This window comes from Erinaceus europaeus, chromosome 3 (genome assembly GCF_950295315.1).
Source record: "Erinaceus europaeus chromosome 3, mEriEur2.1, whole genome shotgun sequence".
Taxonomy (NCBI): domain Eukaryota; kingdom Metazoa; phylum Chordata; class Mammalia; order Eulipotyphla; family Erinaceidae; genus Erinaceus; species Erinaceus europaeus.
The window spans coordinates 73,178,672-73,194,888 of record NC_080164.1 but is presented as its reverse complement, the minus strand read 5'-3'; the positions used below and the strand labels follow the sequence as shown (position 1 = coordinate 73,194,888).

Sequence of the window (16,217 nt, the reverse complement as noted above, 5' to 3'; positions counted from 1 at the left end):
ATCCACCACCCATTGCTCAGAGGAAATAAACTGAGGCATCTGAGACAACAGCCCTTTGCGCCCTCCCCACACTGGTTCTCAGCAAAGCCTGGTAGCAGGCAGTTCTCCCAGACCCCAGCCAGCCAGCCAGCAGCACCCCTCTGCCTACTTCAAGGCAGAGGGAATCCAACTACCTTGGCAACAAAAGGAAATATTTTTGATTTATAAAGAATACTGAGATATCTTCCAGTTAACAATCTTGGTAGAATTTCATAAGCCTACACTTTTGTGGGGGCAACATTAACTAAAATGAGCACATGCATCATTTACTTTTATTAAGGGTGACACCCATGAAGTCCATATCTGAAGATGAAATTTAGGTTCTGGCCCCAAACTCCACAGTCCTCTGGTCCCAGAGATGCACTTTATCTCTATCCATGACAAAGGGGTAGGAGGAAAGGTTGACGCTTTCCAAACACTGCCATATTCATCATCTGTGTAATTCTCACAGGGACACAGAGAAGAGGACAAGGTACCATTGCCCTGGTGTTAAAGAAAACCAAGACTTGGGTCAGAGAGATAGCTAAGGAAAGGAAAGGAAGGAAGAGAAAACAAAAGGAAAGGAGAACAAGAAAACTAACACCCAGAGAGAGCAAGTAACATACACAAAGTTGTGGTCCGAGAGGTGGCGCAGTGGATAAAGCATCGGACTCCCACGCATGAGGTCCTGAGTTCAATCCCCGGCAGCACATGTACCAGAGTAATGTCTGGTTCTTTCTCTCTCTCCTCCTGTCTTTCTCATTAATAAATGAATAAAATCTTAAAAAAAAACACAAAACATACACAAAGTCACCCAGCTGGTGTGGCTGTGCCAGAATTTAAAACCCAAGCTACTTCGGCTCAGCTTCAATAAGCTGTCTGTGCAAGAACAGGAGGCCAACTGTGCAGGCCAACTGTGCAGCTCAGAGCAGGGGCCCTGCTGGCAGAGCTCACTCCACAAGAGTGAGCACTCCAAGTGCAAAGTGCCCTGAGGCCTGGGTAGGAGCCAGTAACTTTGGAGGGCATCCAGGCCCAGATAGACAGTGGTCAGGCCCATGAAGTCCAGAGAGCAGGTGGGCCGTGAATGTGATGCCCAACAGGGCAGACTGTCTTCTCTGCTTCCAACCTCTACACAGCTCAGCATCAGTATCAGTATCAGAAGTCTAGCCACGTCCCCAGCTCACAACTGTGGGCCCTGGAGCCAGGCTGAATTGAGCTTGAATCCTGAGCCTGCCACTCATTAACTGTCAGACCCCAAGAAAGCGCTTCATCACTGCTGAGCCTCAGTCTCCATACCTGGCAGTGACTGTGTAATAATGCCCAACTTTCAGCGTAGTCACAAAGTCTGAAAGTGCTATTGTAATTAATAGCAGCTCTTTTATAGTAATGAAAATTAGCACACACTGAGTGTGTTTTATGAGCATTGTGCTAATATTTAATACCTTTAACTGAGGTAGCCTCCAATATAACCCTCCATAATAAACCACAATTTGATCCATTTCAATTCCCAGAAAATGGCAGCACAGAAAAGCTAGACCATACAGTTAGCAAGTGATAAGGTCAGAATTTGAACCCAGCACACAATTATGGTTCATTTACAAAATATATAGAACGTGGTAGACACTCAACAGACTCTTCTTTTTTCCCCTTCAGGAACTCAGATTCCCACTATGCATAACTCTGGGATGGACTTTAGGACTTGTCTATACGGAGGTTACTGGAAGTCAGGAGATAGCGGTGTTGAAGGGTGGGGTGGCATCTTCCACTTAAAGCCCCCTCCCCTCCCTCAGCCTTCTTTCCTTGTAGAATTTGGCAAAATCTGCTTTGCCTCACTCAAGACATTTTGTGTCTCTGGAAACAATGCAAGTTTGTTTTAGCACAGCCAAAAGGCCCCAGACAGACACCCCACTGTGGAATGAGGACCAGAAGATGTGGCCCAGACCCTGTCAGTTCCCAAAGGCCTCCTTCAAGCCATGGAGGAGTCCTGTCACAGGCAGCTCTAGGGAAGCTTTCTTTCCACTCCAGACAATCCTTAAGATGTGCCTACTTCACCTCCCTCCAACTCCTTCCCCTTCCAAAAAGAAGTCAACTAATGGTACGGTGTTGTGTTTAACTGTCTGCTCTGACCAGAACTTTCTCAGTCCTGGTGTCACCTTGTTTGGGGACATCTGCACCTGGAGATTTGGCCACCTGTGGTAAGTCACACAAATAAGCAGGCCCCACAGCCATTGTGCTGACTGAGCAGCAGACGCTCCAAGTTCAGGGATTAACACTGTCCTCTGGCTCAAGCCCCCACCTGGCTCAGCTTCACAGTCTGCTGGCTTTACCAAATGTCAATCTAGGCTAGGCCAGGGGTGCTTTAACTCCTATGAGTTCAGATTTCAGAGCCTCCACAACTTTCTTTTTCAGAAAGACCTCAAGTCCCAATTTTAGCAAGGATTAAGTTTATGTTTCAGGGACAGGAAGCAGTTGGTTCAAGTGGGAAGCTCAGAAGGGGAGAATAGATGTGGTCTTCCAGCCCTAAGACCAGTTAGCTATCTGTTCCAACCAGCAGGCATTGCTTCTGCAACACTCAGGCTCTGCCTGAGCTCCTCTCTTTTCCCTGAGAAAGTCACATCAAAAAAGGGCTCGGAGGTTGAGGGAAAACCTGCCCCCTTTGTGACTTTGGAGGTGGTGCGATGGGCTCTCAAGCATGAATGAGGTCCTGAGTTTGATACAGGGCCCTGCCTGTACCAGAGTGATGCTCTGGTTCTTGGTCTGTCTTGTCCCCACCTCATTAATCAATAAATGTCTTTTAAAAGCAAAAACAAACAAAAACCTGCTTCCCTTTCACTTTCAGCTAGGGATGTCAAACTCCTAAATCTAATTCCAGTCAGGGGAGGAAATTCAGATCTTTGACTTTTGCTGTTCCTGTTTTTCAGAGATGACAAGATGTTCTGTGTGGTCCCTGTCCCCACAACCAGCAGGACTGGCAGGTCATGGATGCTCTTGAGGGGGCAAGGAGGTATGTTTCTTAGCATCCTATGCTTTTGCTACCTGGGGGCGATCATTCTACTTTGCTCAGGGGTTAAGGGACTCAGTGAGAGAATCTTCAGGAGCCTCCCCACTCAGTGTGACCTGAGATAGGCTCTCAGAGGTTGATTTGTCATTGCCTTACCATAAGCAGCCAACACCTCAAGCCTTTGCTATACACTGGAACCACAATACCTCCCTCCTTTCCTTCTCCAGAAAAAAAAGGAAAAGGGAAACAAACAAAAAAAAAACAAAAAAAAGGAACTTCAGAAACACCAATTTCATGTTGTTGGTGGGAGGGTACTGTGATCAGAGCTGAGCAAACCCAAAGCAGAACTCATCTGAGCTCTGTTCATTTTCTTGGGTTTTCAAGTGTGTTATGTTTCTCTTTTCAAGAGCATATCCTGAATACCTTAATTCTGATGGAAAAAAAAAAGAAGAAAGAAAGAAAGAAAAAGCTAAAGATAGAAATCAAGGCTACATAGCATTGAAGAAATGAAGCAATGCTTGTAAATTCCAAAGGAAAACATTTTCCAACCCAGAATTCCATATCCAGCCAAATGATTAATTGAACATAAATGAAGACCATCTTGCTTCAGATGTTTTCTGACTGTGCACCCTTCCCAGGAAGCTACAGGGAGTGGTGCACTAATTAAGAATCTATCAAAGGAACTGGGGAAATGGCTCAACTGGTAGAACATCAGACTTTCATGCCTGAGGCTCCTGGTTCAATGGCCAGGGCTGCATGTATCAGAGTGGTGTTCTGACTTCTCTCTCTCCTTTCAGCCTCAACTAAAACACTCTCTTTCAGTGGATGTGGTGTACACCTTGTAATCTTACAATCTTGCAACCCACTGTTAATTAAAAATATAAATAAAAAGAGAAAAGAAGAAAAATCAAATGCTGTTATCTCTTTTCTGCCTGTGCTTATAATCTGGGGTCAGCTGGAGTCTAACCACCTTTTTTTTTTTCTTTTAATTTTTTTCTTTGATTTAACCAGAGCACTGCTCAGCTCTGGTTTATGTTGGTATAGGGGACTGAACCTGGACTTTGGAGCCTTAGGCATGAGAGTCCCTTTGCATAACTATTATGCTATTTCCCCCTGCCCTAGTCTAACCACCCTTCACCATACAACAAGAGAGACTTAGACCCCACCCTGCTGGACCAAAATCAGAACACAGCCTGAAAGGGAGATATTTTTGCAGGTCCTGGTGCTGTCATGGCCTCCCCTGATTGTGGGCTTTTGCTGAGTTCATTCTGGTTAGACTCTCCCCGCCCCCTGCACTTGTATTGTTCATGATTGATGTTGCAAGAACTCAGATGGGAGGTTCAGTCACCTACCCTAACTCCCACCAGAACAGCAACATGCACCCAACATACTAGTATAAGTAGTAGAACAGCTTTCACCAAAGGTTGGGGTTAGAGGTGGATTGATGTGGCAACAACACAAATCATTTGGCATTGCTCTGAGATTCTCTGCCCCTTCTGTGGTCACTGCTCAGTCCTCTCACCCCCTCCTTCCCTTTCTCAGCTCTCTCTAGCCTGCATTAATGCCAGCTTACTTCTCATATGAAAATCACATTCTCTCTCACTCCCCTAGACCCTGACCCCTGCCCTTTCTTGACTTCAGCTTATGAAAGTATTTTTCTTTTTTCTTTTATTTATTCATTTATTCCATTTTGTTGCCCTTGTTTTATTGTTGTAGTTATTATTGTTGTTATTGATGTCGTTGTTGGATAGGACAGAGAGAAATGGAGAGAGGAGGGGAAGACAGGGGGGAGAGAAAGATAGACACCTGCAGACATGCTTTGCAGCTTGTGAAGCGACTCCCCTTCAGGTGAGGAGCTGGGAGCTCAAACCGGGATCCTTACATGGGTCCTTGCGTTTTGTGTCACGTGCGCTTAAACCGCTGAGGCTACCGCCCGACTCCCATAAAAGTATTTTTCTAATGTTCTGAGCAAGGATCTTTTTTCTGTCAGACAGGAAGTGTCTCCCCGGGACTGACATCTTCAGGAATCATGGCAACAGCCAGTCTCTGTTCTGATTGGTCAGTGTCTGGACCATGGACAGTGTCTAAATCATAACTTTTTAAAAAGTATATATTAAATATATGGTCATATTCTATAACACAATTTTCTTTTGTGGTCTACCTGTCATCACTGATCACCAAGATGCTTTCCTCAGGTACCCATTCCTTCTAGAGCAAGTTCAGAATAGCCTTGGATGTGTAACCACACCCTGATTCCTAGTCAACTCTGAGTAGGAAAGCCCAGACTGATCACTAGTGGGAAGCAGACCACAGGACTGACCCTTCCATGGTGTGTCTCCCTCTTGGCTGTCTAAGTCCCTTAATTAAATAACATATTAGGTCATTCATTCATTCATTAGCCTCCACCTCGAATTCAGCCTTAAGCTGAAATGATACATAGTAGTTTCTCCATATGTATCTACTGAATAGATAGAAGAGCTAGGTAAGACTCTAAGGTATATATATATATCTTTACACCTCAGGCAAAAAATATATATATCTTTACACCTCTCTCTTTCCCTCCATGTCTATGACTGTTTGTCTGTGTCGTCTCTGTCTGTGTCTTTATCTGTCTGTGTCTATGTCTATATTTGTGTCTATGTCTGTCTATGTGTCTATGTCTCTTTCACCAGGCCTTCAAACCTCAGTGCTATCACTAACTAGTTGTTTGAGCTGATGTTTGCGAAGTGTTACACATGCAGGCTATTCCTGGGTAGCAGTTAAAGGTAAATAATTTAGTTCCAGACTTTCCAGGAGCCTATACTGGAGTTTACCTTTGACTCCCTTGCAGTGCCCACCAGTTATTCTCTGGAAAGTTTACTTTCAGTGTGCCCTTTGCTTCTGTAACAGACACCTTCATCTAAAATACCGACAAGCCTTTGTCTCTAGCTGCAACCTGTGTCAGTGAGACTCGCATGAGCCTGGGGCTCCGAGATGGTTCCTTCTCAGATCTGCATGGTCAACAGACATCATACCTGCCTGTGCACTGGGTGGGGGTGGGGGCAAGTGGAAGAGGTTATGCCGTCAGGGGTTTCTCAGCCATGGATGAAAGATGTGACATTTTTAATGGCAGGCAGCAGAGCAAAGCCCTCAGTACAAAAAGGACAATTCATGTCCAAAGCAGATAAGCAAGTCACTTACCTGGAGGAGAAAAGAGGAGTTGATGTGCCCCACAATTCAGCAGGGGACCCCCCCCCCAGCTGGGATACATGGGGGCCCTGTTGAGGTAGCTGGCCTCATCCCAAAAGAAAAGAACTCAAGGATAGAATTTGTGTATTTCCTGAAAACTTGCAAAAACCTGTTTCTTTCTGTATGCTTTCCTTGAAAAATCCCAGCAAGTTTGCAAGGTGAGAAAGGAAATCAAGTGCATCTTTCCTAAACTCATTTGCACCTGCTTCCTGTGTTCCTGTGAACACCATCTGGGCAGTTCAGAGAAGTCATTCTTCACCTTGGCAGGAAAGTAGCTAGTTAGGGAGCAGAGCCTAGACTTACAACAGGGGGCTCCAAGTGAGACCCTGTCTCCTTTCCAGTCCCTCCCTTTCCCTCACCTGCCCTGACAGCCTTCCCTGCCACCTCTGCTCTGACAGTACAGAATTGGAGAGAAAACAGCAGGCAGGATGTAGAGTCATGCCTAGATGCTGAGACAGTGGGAGCTGTTGACCACATCTGAGGCCAGGGATAACATGACAAGGAGCAGGTCTGAGGAAAGTGACCTGCTCAAGGATGAGATGGTGGCAAGTCAGGAAGAGCCAATTGACAAGGTGTGACTTGAGTGAGGTTACTTCCTAGACCTCTCAGGAGATGCCTGATTCTGAGCACTGGGAACTCCCTTGCAGACCATCCAGAACCTTCTCTGGGGTTCTTGGCTCTCTCTCATACTGGCTTGTACTTCCAACTGTCAGTCTTCCGGTTTGGGGACAGAAACCCAGCCCTCTGGCTTCTTATCCCAAGGAGATAGGCCTTGCAACTTCCTGGCTCTAGGGGACTTTTCTTGCACTTCCTTATGAATGCCCCACTTGGCTTGAATTGGGAGTCAAGGGAAAATGGAGGTAAAAGTCACTGGGCTGAGAGGAAGCTGGAATTCCTGCCTTAGAGAAGTAGAAATGTTGGGATCCAGGCAGTGGTACACCTGGTTACGCATACATAGTACTAAGAGAATGGACCTACACAAGGATCTGGGTTTGAGCCCCCAGCTCCCCACCTGTAGGGAGGTCACTTCACAAGCAGTGAAGCAGGTCTGCAGGTGTCTATCTTTCTCTCTCGATCTCTGTCTCTCCTCCTCTCTCAATTTCTCTGCCCTGTCCAATAAAATGGGAAAAAATGGCCAACAGAAGCAGTGGATTTGTAGTGCAGGCACTAAGCCCATTGATAACCCTGGAGGCAGAGAGAGAAAGAAAGAGAGGGAGAGAGACAAGGAAAACCTCAAAATGGAGGCCTGGAGACTTCCTGTCTCCACCCACACTTTCTGCATCCCACACCCCCAGTTTGGGCCAGGGCCAGATAGGAAAGGTGCAGCTCGGCAGGCTGCCACCATACAGATGACCATTTTCAGTAACTCCTCCACAAAATCAGCTCCCCCACCCCCATCCTTCAACAACACTCTGGAGGAGATAAGAGGGAATGAGGGTCAGTTCTGTTTTACTTTACAGATGTAAAAATTGAGGCTCAGAGACTGCATCTGGCATCCCAAGATGGCACAGTTCCTGAGACCTGGATGCAGGGCCTCAAACCTCAGAAGAAAGGACATGCCCATGCTATTCCTTCATCTGTCCACTCTGAGTAGAATTTGGAACAAGCAAGTTTTGTCAAAGGGAGGTGAAAAATGTAACTAATCAATTGCTTGACCCATTGAGTCATTAAGATCTCAGCTCTCCAGCCCCATCAGGCTCTTTGTGGGCCTCTTTCTTCAATAATAAACCTCCAGGGATATGCAAGCAGGCCAGCCTAGTGTAGCCCAGCACACCCTCTCCCTCCCTCCTGTAGGAACCCTTTGAATGTGAGACCAGATCCCTGCAGCTCCCACCCAGGATGAGGCTGAAACACTCTTGGTTCCTATTTAAAGCCCTACCTCATTCATCAGTTCAGCACCAACCAACAATTAACCCTCATTCAATCAAGCACTGACAACTAATTTAAACTGGCCTCACAATTAGACTGTCGCTGGCTATTTAAAACCTTCTCCCAGCCTCTAGGGGCCTTGAAAGCAGGACTGTTTGTCCTGCCAAGAGCAAAGTCCTGCCTGCCCAGGCCCAGATGAAGACTATGGAGCGTGTAAGACCTGTTCTAGCATCCTGTCCCCCCTAGAACCCCAGTGTCCAGGATGCAGGACAAGTGGGAAGTTCCCTTGAGAGGCTGAAGGACAGTTCCTAAGAGGGAGTAGGGATGCCAGGAGAGATTGGGGGTGGGCAAGGGGAGGCAGAGAAAAGGCAATACCCCTCAAAGCAGTCGGAGGAACCACAAGTGCATATTCACATGCTTTGTTGGCTTCATTCAGGATCTAGCAAATGTGGCAGTGGCCCATGGGAAGACAGAAACACATGGGCCTGAGTCCTGACTCTGCAGCTGACTGGACCTCTTATGAGCTTGACCAGGTTACCTGGCCCTTTGCAACTTCAACTTCCTCACCTATATAGTGGGAGTGCAAGTCTCTCCACAAATCATCACCCAGAGTGGTTAAGAGAATTCTCAAACCTAAGACATCTCCTCTACCACCCCATACACATACATGCAAAAAAACATTTGAGATGTTATGAATAGAACAAGCTTAGTGGGTGTGGAGCTCTGTCACTAATGGGACATGATGACACTGTGCCATGTTCACATGGTTCTTGGGGGTTGCAGGAACATACAACAGATCCCCAAGTGCAGATGATGACCCCTCCAGAAGTAGAGCTGGGCCCAGATTGGTCTTCCTGGAAGTGGCGGACTTGAGTTGAGATTCAAAGGCTGAACAAGACTGAAAGAAGCCTAGAGAGGGAGGAAAGCTGAACCAGATAGAGTCACTTAGAGTTGACAGAGTGCTCACATATCTCACTTCTCATTCAGTCCTTGCACTGCCCCCTGGGTAAGGATGCTGAGAGTTTAAATGATTCACCACAGAGAAAGTAAGGCAGCCAGATGATGGCTTGGAGCGCCTGCCACCAGGCACCTGGTTCTGCTCGACTCCAAGCACAGAGCAGGGGATTCCAGAGTGGGGTGTGAAAACTCAGGAGAATGGGGGCGTGCCATAACAGGAAAGACTGATTCTCAGCCAGACACTGCTTGAAGACAGCACGGTCCTTCCTTTCCTCCTGTCTGGAAGAAAAGGCATAAAAGATGCAGTTTGGAGGGATTTTCCAGGGAGGGGTGCTGGATGGGAGACAAAAGGGAACCTGAGCAGTCCTGACAGAAGGGGCAGAAGTGGTCTCCGGGTCTCCAAGTTTTCATGTGTGGGCGGAAACAAGAAGGTCCTTCCTGGGGCATCTAGGGTGAAGAGGAGTGAGATCATGTCTGGGGAGGGACACAGGATATGAGCCTGTTCCCAGGGGATCAAGGAGTAGGACCTCCCTCCCTGAAGGCCCTGCCCCTCACCGCCCCCACATCCTTCCCTCCTCTGAGTGCCTGGGCTGCAGTCCGGGCTGACTGCTGGGATTCTCCCAGAGCCTTCAGCTCCAAATAGATGGCAAGTGGCTCAGGGGAAGGTCTACAGGGTCACACTGGTGAAGAACTTGGGTTCTAGACTAAGATGGCAGCTTGGGGCAGTCCTGCTACTTATTAAGTGGTGAGCTTTAGCCGGTCCCTCAACATTAAGATTCTTCTGTGAGGGCCAGAGAGATAGCTCATCAGGGAGGGTTCATATATTGTCATGTGACCCAGTTCCAAGTCTTGGTACCATGTAAGAGTGTATTGGAACCAGGGAAGCTCCAATGCTGTGGTGTCTTTCCTTCTTTCTCTGTCTCTCTGCATGTGTCTTTCTCTGAGTGAAAACATTGGCTCAGAAATGGTGAAATCTCACAAATGCAAGGCCCCAAGGCCAGGACACGCCCCCCCCCAAAAAAAAAGAGGTGAAGCGCAGTAAAGATAAAAATAGGGCTGAGGGCAGAGCAATGGCGCACTGAGTTAAGCACACAAAATATGAAGCAAGGACCCTCGCAAGGATCCCAGTTAGAGTCCCCAGCTCCCCACCTGCAGGTAGGGGGGTGCTTCACAAGCTGTGAAGCAGGTCTGCAGGTGTCTATCTTTCTCTCCCCCCCCCGGCTGTGTCCCCCTCCTCTCTCAATTTCTCTCTGTCCTATCCAAAAAATCAAAAAAATGGCCCCAGGAGCAGTGGATCTGTAGTGCAGGCACCAAGCCCCCAGTAATAACCTGGGAGGAAAATAAAAAGATAAAAATAGGACCTGCCTCATGAGGTATTTGTGAAAATTAAATGAGTTAATCAGAGTAAGTGCTTACTAAAATATCTTCCTCTGTTGGGCCCCCCGAGTGCTAACCTAGAGCCGGAGCCTGACTGAGTGACTGCAAGCTCAGGCCAGCAGCTGCAGCGTGGGACTGAGACCAGAGGGCCAGATGAAGGGCAGAGATTATCTGGGGAATTTCCTTTCTGTGAGGCCTTGGGTACATGGAAGTCCCCCACTTTACTTTACCCTGGAGGTCTCGTGTCTTTTCTTCTGGAACTACTGGGGGTCCCCAGACTCTCCCAGGATTTTCCTGGGGTATCTGAGCCCTTGCTTCATGACTAGAGTGGGACGGGAGACCAGGGGACCAGGCCTCCCTCTCTGACTGGATCTTACCAGGCAAACATTGGGATGGATGCTGGCTTAGGGGGATCAGGGAGGGTAAAAGAGGAGAAGAGACCCTCTTATTCAAACCCTGCAGAAGTTGTCTGAGGACTAGATAAAATATACACTTTTCCCATATTTGGGAGCTACTCTCTCCCCCTATCCAGCTTTCTAGCCTTTGTACCAGTCATGACATCATTACCCCAGACAATAACTTGGGTCCACCTACATATCAGAGGTCAGGCTCAGAAAAAAAAAAAAAAAAAAAAACTAGTATAGTCATGGGCCCTTTGGAATATAACTAAAATAGGCCTACTAGTCATCTTCAAAGCAGAAACCCCCAAATCTTCATCTGCAATATTCCAGCCTCTAGGTTCATGATTAGGCAACAATATGTTTGGCTTTATATGGTAACTCTTTTTTCAGCCACCAGGTTCCAGATGCTAGCATGATGCCAACCAGACTTCCCTGGACAGACCCCACCAATGTGTCCTGGAGCCCCACTTCCCCAGAGTTCTGCCCCACTAGAGAAAGAGAGAGACAGGCTGGGAATGTGCATTGACCTACCAACTCCCATACTCAGTGGGGAAGCAATTAAAGAAGCCAGACCTTCCACCTTCCACACCCCATAATGACACTGGGTCCATACCCCCAGAGGGTTAAAGAATAGGAAAACTATCAGGGAGGGGAATGGGATACGGAGTTCTGGTGGTGGGAATTGTGTGGAGTTGTATCTCTCTTATCGTATGGTTTTTGTTAGTGTTTCCTTTTCTATAATTAAAAATAAAAAAAATAGATACCACACTACAGTGTGTACATCAGTGCCTCTCAAGCCTTCTGTGAAGAAACAACTTTTTAGGTATCCAATGGGTCCCTGGACAATAAAGCACAAATCAGTTATTAGGAAAAATTATAACATGTGGATACTATAGTAATATCAAGTGGCTCTAAAAAGTAGTTTATCCTCAGAGGCTGGGTTGTTGTAGCACACTGGGTTAAAAGCACATAGTATGAAGCATAAGAACCATGCAAGGGTTCTAGTTCAAGCCCCCAATTCCTCACCTGCAGGAGGGGTCACTTCACAAGCAGTGAAATAGGTCTGCAGGCGTCTTTCTCTCCCCTTCTCTATCTTTTCCTCCCCTCTCACTTTCTCTCTGTCCTATCCTATTTAAAAAAAAAAAAAAATGGCTGCCAAGAACAGTGGATTTGTAGTGCCAGCACCAAGCTTCAGCAATAACCCTGGAGGGAAAAAAAGTGTTTATTCACAATTTCCAGGTTTATCTGATCAGCAAGCAGCAACCACATTGCAGTGGAACAAACAGTGAAGGGTCCTTCTTGCAGTTTTACCTCCTCCTCAGTTGGGTGGCGAAAGAGGCCCTGACAGTCCCTGGTCATGCTTGGCCATATTCCTCAGATTCCTGGGACCATCCTGATTATACACATTCTGTGTCATGACAAGGAATTCTGACATTTTTTTAAAGGCCTGTGGCACAATCGATGTGATTCTGATAATGTAACATTAAGTTCTATACAGGAAGAATAAGAAGTGGGTAGTAAGGCAGCACAGCCCTTCCCAGTGGGTGGGTGTAGACAGAGTGCACGCCTGCTTAGGATATATGCAATGTCTCCCACTTGGCCTTAGGACAAAAGCAGCATTTCACTTTATTTTTTTCCACTTTACTTTGTTATTCACTTTATTTTGTTATTCACTGTGGGAGGCTGATCCCAGGGTCTCACACAAGTACATAACCATTAAGTTACTTCCCTGATCCAACTTTTTTCTACTTTTTTTTTTTTTGCAGCTCCCCCGTGGGGATGGGGATCAAATTCAGTTTCTTAAATGTGAGGAGGGCCCTCTACTGCTTCATCTCCTCCCTAAGCTGCAGATACTGGGGTTTTTGTTGTTGTTGTTTAGCATCTATGCCAGTCTCTAAGACCCATGAGAAATGCCCCATGTGGCCTGACAGTTCTGCAAAGTGGATGTTATTTTGTCTGATTTACAATGAGACTTCTCATCTCTGATTTCTTAGCAGATGCTCTACAGGTACTATCAGCTTCTCTCAAAAGCTAGTCCAGAAAAACTTGGGGCATCCTACTGGGCAGATTCTCTCCAAGATTCTGAAGCCAGAAGCCTGGGCAGCCCCTAGGGTACCAAGTGACAGTAAGGACCATCAGGTTCAGATAGGGTTGCTGAGGCCTGGGGCCAGTAGACTGCAGAGGAAGAGATAGCTCAGATAGCGTAACTCTTATAAATGCAGAAGTAGGGGCTGGGTGGTGGTGCACCTGGTTGAGTACACATGCTAAAATGCACAAGAACTTGGGTTTCAGCCCCTGGTCCTCACCTGCAGGCAGAAAGATTTGCAAGGAGTGAAGCAGTGTTGCAGGTCTCTCCATCTCTATCTCCCCTACCCTCTCAATTTCTGGCTATCTCTATCCAGTAAAAAGAAAGAAAGAAAGAAAGAAAGAAAGAAAGAAAGAAAGAAAGGAAGGAAGGAAGGAAAAAGATAATTAAAATGAAGAAGTAGAGTGGTTGGATGGTGGCACACCTGGTTGAGCATGCACACTACAATTCATTACGCGTGAAGCTTTCCCCTGCTGGTGGGGACCAGGGTCTTGAACCTGGGTCCTTGCACACTGTAATTTGTGTGCTTAACCAGGTGCACCACCACCTGGCCCCTAATTTATTTTCACACAGCCTCATCTTCCTGCTACCAGCACTCACTCTGGAAGGCTTGTCTAAAATACCTTATCAGACCTTGTTCTGTCCCTCCAGCTTGAAAACCTCATTTCTCGAAGGAGTGAAGAAAATCAACAAACCTTTAGCCAGACTCACAAAACAAAAAAAGAGAGAAGACCCAAATAAATCGGATACTAAATGAAAGAGGAGATAACACAACAGACACCGCAGAAATTCAACATATCATGCGAGGCTTCTAGGAACAACTATATGCCACCAAGCTAGAGAACCTGGAAGAAATGAATGATTTCCTAGATACCTACCAACTTCCAAAATTAAGTAAAGAGGAAGTAGATAACACAAACAGGTCCATCATAGCTAATGAAATTGAAACAGTTATCAAAAAATCTTCCCAAAAATAAAAGTCCTGGACCAGATGGTTTTACAAATGAATTCTACAAAACCTTCAAAGAAGAACTGATACCTCTACTTTTAAAAGTCTTCCAGAAGATTGAAGACACTGGAATACTCCCTCCCAGATTCTGTGAAGCCAGCATCTCTTTGATACCAAAAGCAGACAGGAACACAACCAAAAAAGAAAACTACAGACCAATATCTCTGATGAACATAGATGGGAAAATAATGAATAAAATTCTAGCCAACCAGATACAGCAGTATATTAAAAAGATTGTTCATCATGACCAAGTGGGGTTTATCCAAGGCATGCAAGGCTGGTTTAATATACATAAATCAATAAACGTGATCCACCACATCAATAAAAGCAAGACCAAAACCCACATGGTCATATCAATAGATGCAGAGCAAGCCTTTGACAAACTACAACATCCCTTTATGATCAAAACACTACAAAAAATGGGAATAGATTCCTCAAGATAGTGGAGTCTATAAATAGCAAACCTACAGTCAGCATCATACTCAATTGTTGTTGAGCGCAGGCCGCGAAGAAGAGAGAGAGGAGGGGTCTGGAGCGAAGAGGAAACACAAATCTTTATTTGCGCTGGCACCTCAGAGTTGGGTGCTAGAGAAGCAGGTTGGGCCACGTGGAGGTAGCGAAAATGGCCGCCTCACACAGTAACCTTTCCTGCATCTGAACACCGGAGTGAAGCACTGGCAAGAGAGCGAGGTGCGGAAAATGAAGGATTTTTATAGGAGTAGCTTTCACGAGAATGGGAAGGGGGAGGAGTAACCATAGCACTCCAGGATAGGATGATAACTCTCGTGAGAATGAGATGGGGGAGGAGTAACCAAAGCACTCCAAATATCGCGGGGATATAGACAATGTCCTGAGGGCATAACATGGTGGAACAGGCACTCCCAGAATGTCCCAACTCTCACGGGAACTAGTAGCCTGAGGGAAAAACATGGCAGATGTGAATGCATCTGCACAATTTCCCAGCATCTCCCCCTTTCCTTTTATCTAATGCCCAGGGCAACAGTGTGTAAAGTCTGTGAACTACTCAGGGTCAGTCTATGAAAAACCAGCAACGTGAAGGGAAGAAAGCTGCTGTAAAATTGTCTAAAGTGTCCAAAGGGTATACCAGCAAGTCTGATAAAAGTCTCAGTCCAAAGTAGGCGACTAGGGGGAGAAATGGCAGGGGATGAAATGCTGCATGAGGAAGGTCAGCCTCTGGAATTCTGCTTTTCTGTAGAAAGTGAGCTGGAACCGCCAAAACATGACAGGTATAAGCAAAAGCAGGAAAGGCAGACAGGCAGTAAAAAGGTTCTGTCCTTGGAGTCTGTGAATCAGGTTCTTCAGATCGCGTCAGGTGACATCTAGGGTTTCGGGGGGTGTGCCACAGTAGTCGTGCCATCTAGTGGGTGATGTCAGGGTGTGCAGGGGTCCAGATGTTTTTTTTCTGGGATTCCTGTGGAAGAAACACAAACAATCTGCTTCTCGTGGTTAGCAGGGCATCTGATTTGAATGCTTTATAGAAAAAGAGGTTTGGTACCTTGACCAACTGAGTATTGGGGGATGTATCTTTCCTATTCATTTATTATTATATATTCATGGGGAAAAAGAACTTATCTTTTAACAAAGACTCTAAGGTGTAGGGAAGCGGGAACTATCTTATCCCTTTTTTTTTTTTTGTATCTTGCCTTTTGTTGCCCTAGTTGTTTTATTGTTGTAATTATATTGTTGTTATTACTGATATTGTGGTCATTGGATAGAACAGAGAGAAATGGAGAGAGGAGGGGAAGACAGGGGGAGAGAAAGACACCTGTAGACCTGTTTCACCGCCTGTGAAGTGATTCCCCTGCAGGTGAGGAGCCGGGGCTCAAATTGGGATCCTCAAGCCAGTTCTTGCACTTAGCGCCACCTGCGCTAAACCCGCTGCGCCACCACCCGATTCCCAGGAACTATCTTTTAACATAAACTCTATGTCCATGCCAATAGCAACCTTGAGGGCACATGTGGCTCCCCACATGTCCCCCTGTCTTATATCATGTTTTGATGTTTGGCGGACTTTGTTTTATGGCAGGGTGGACTTAGGTTGGGGATCAGCCTTCTGTCTTACCCGTCATTGGAACACCTGGTCATTTTTGCCCAGTAGTACCAGGTGCCCTGTCTTATGTTGACTGGATAACGCTAGTTTCCTCTTACCCGTCATTGGCTAGCCAGCCCTCTACATGGTGGAAGTTCTGATGGAGGGGGGCAAATCCTCCATAGCAACTCAATATTCTGCCATGTCCAGCCTATGATAGT

The 16,217-nt window shown here is 46.3% G+C and overlaps 1 long non-coding RNA gene across 1 annotated transcript; it reads left to right on the top strand.

The window, feature by feature from the left end:
* The first annotated feature begins 2,957 nt into the window (after positions 1 to 2,957).
* LOC132537676 (uncharacterized) lies at positions 2,958 to 3,944 on the top strand. The gene is made up of 2 exons (XR_009549137.1): positions 2,958 to 3,022; positions 3,427 to 3,944. It is a non-coding gene; the product is annotated as an uncharacterized LOC132537676 (long non-coding RNA).
* The last annotated feature ends 12,273 nt before the right edge of the window (positions 3,945 to 16,217 follow it).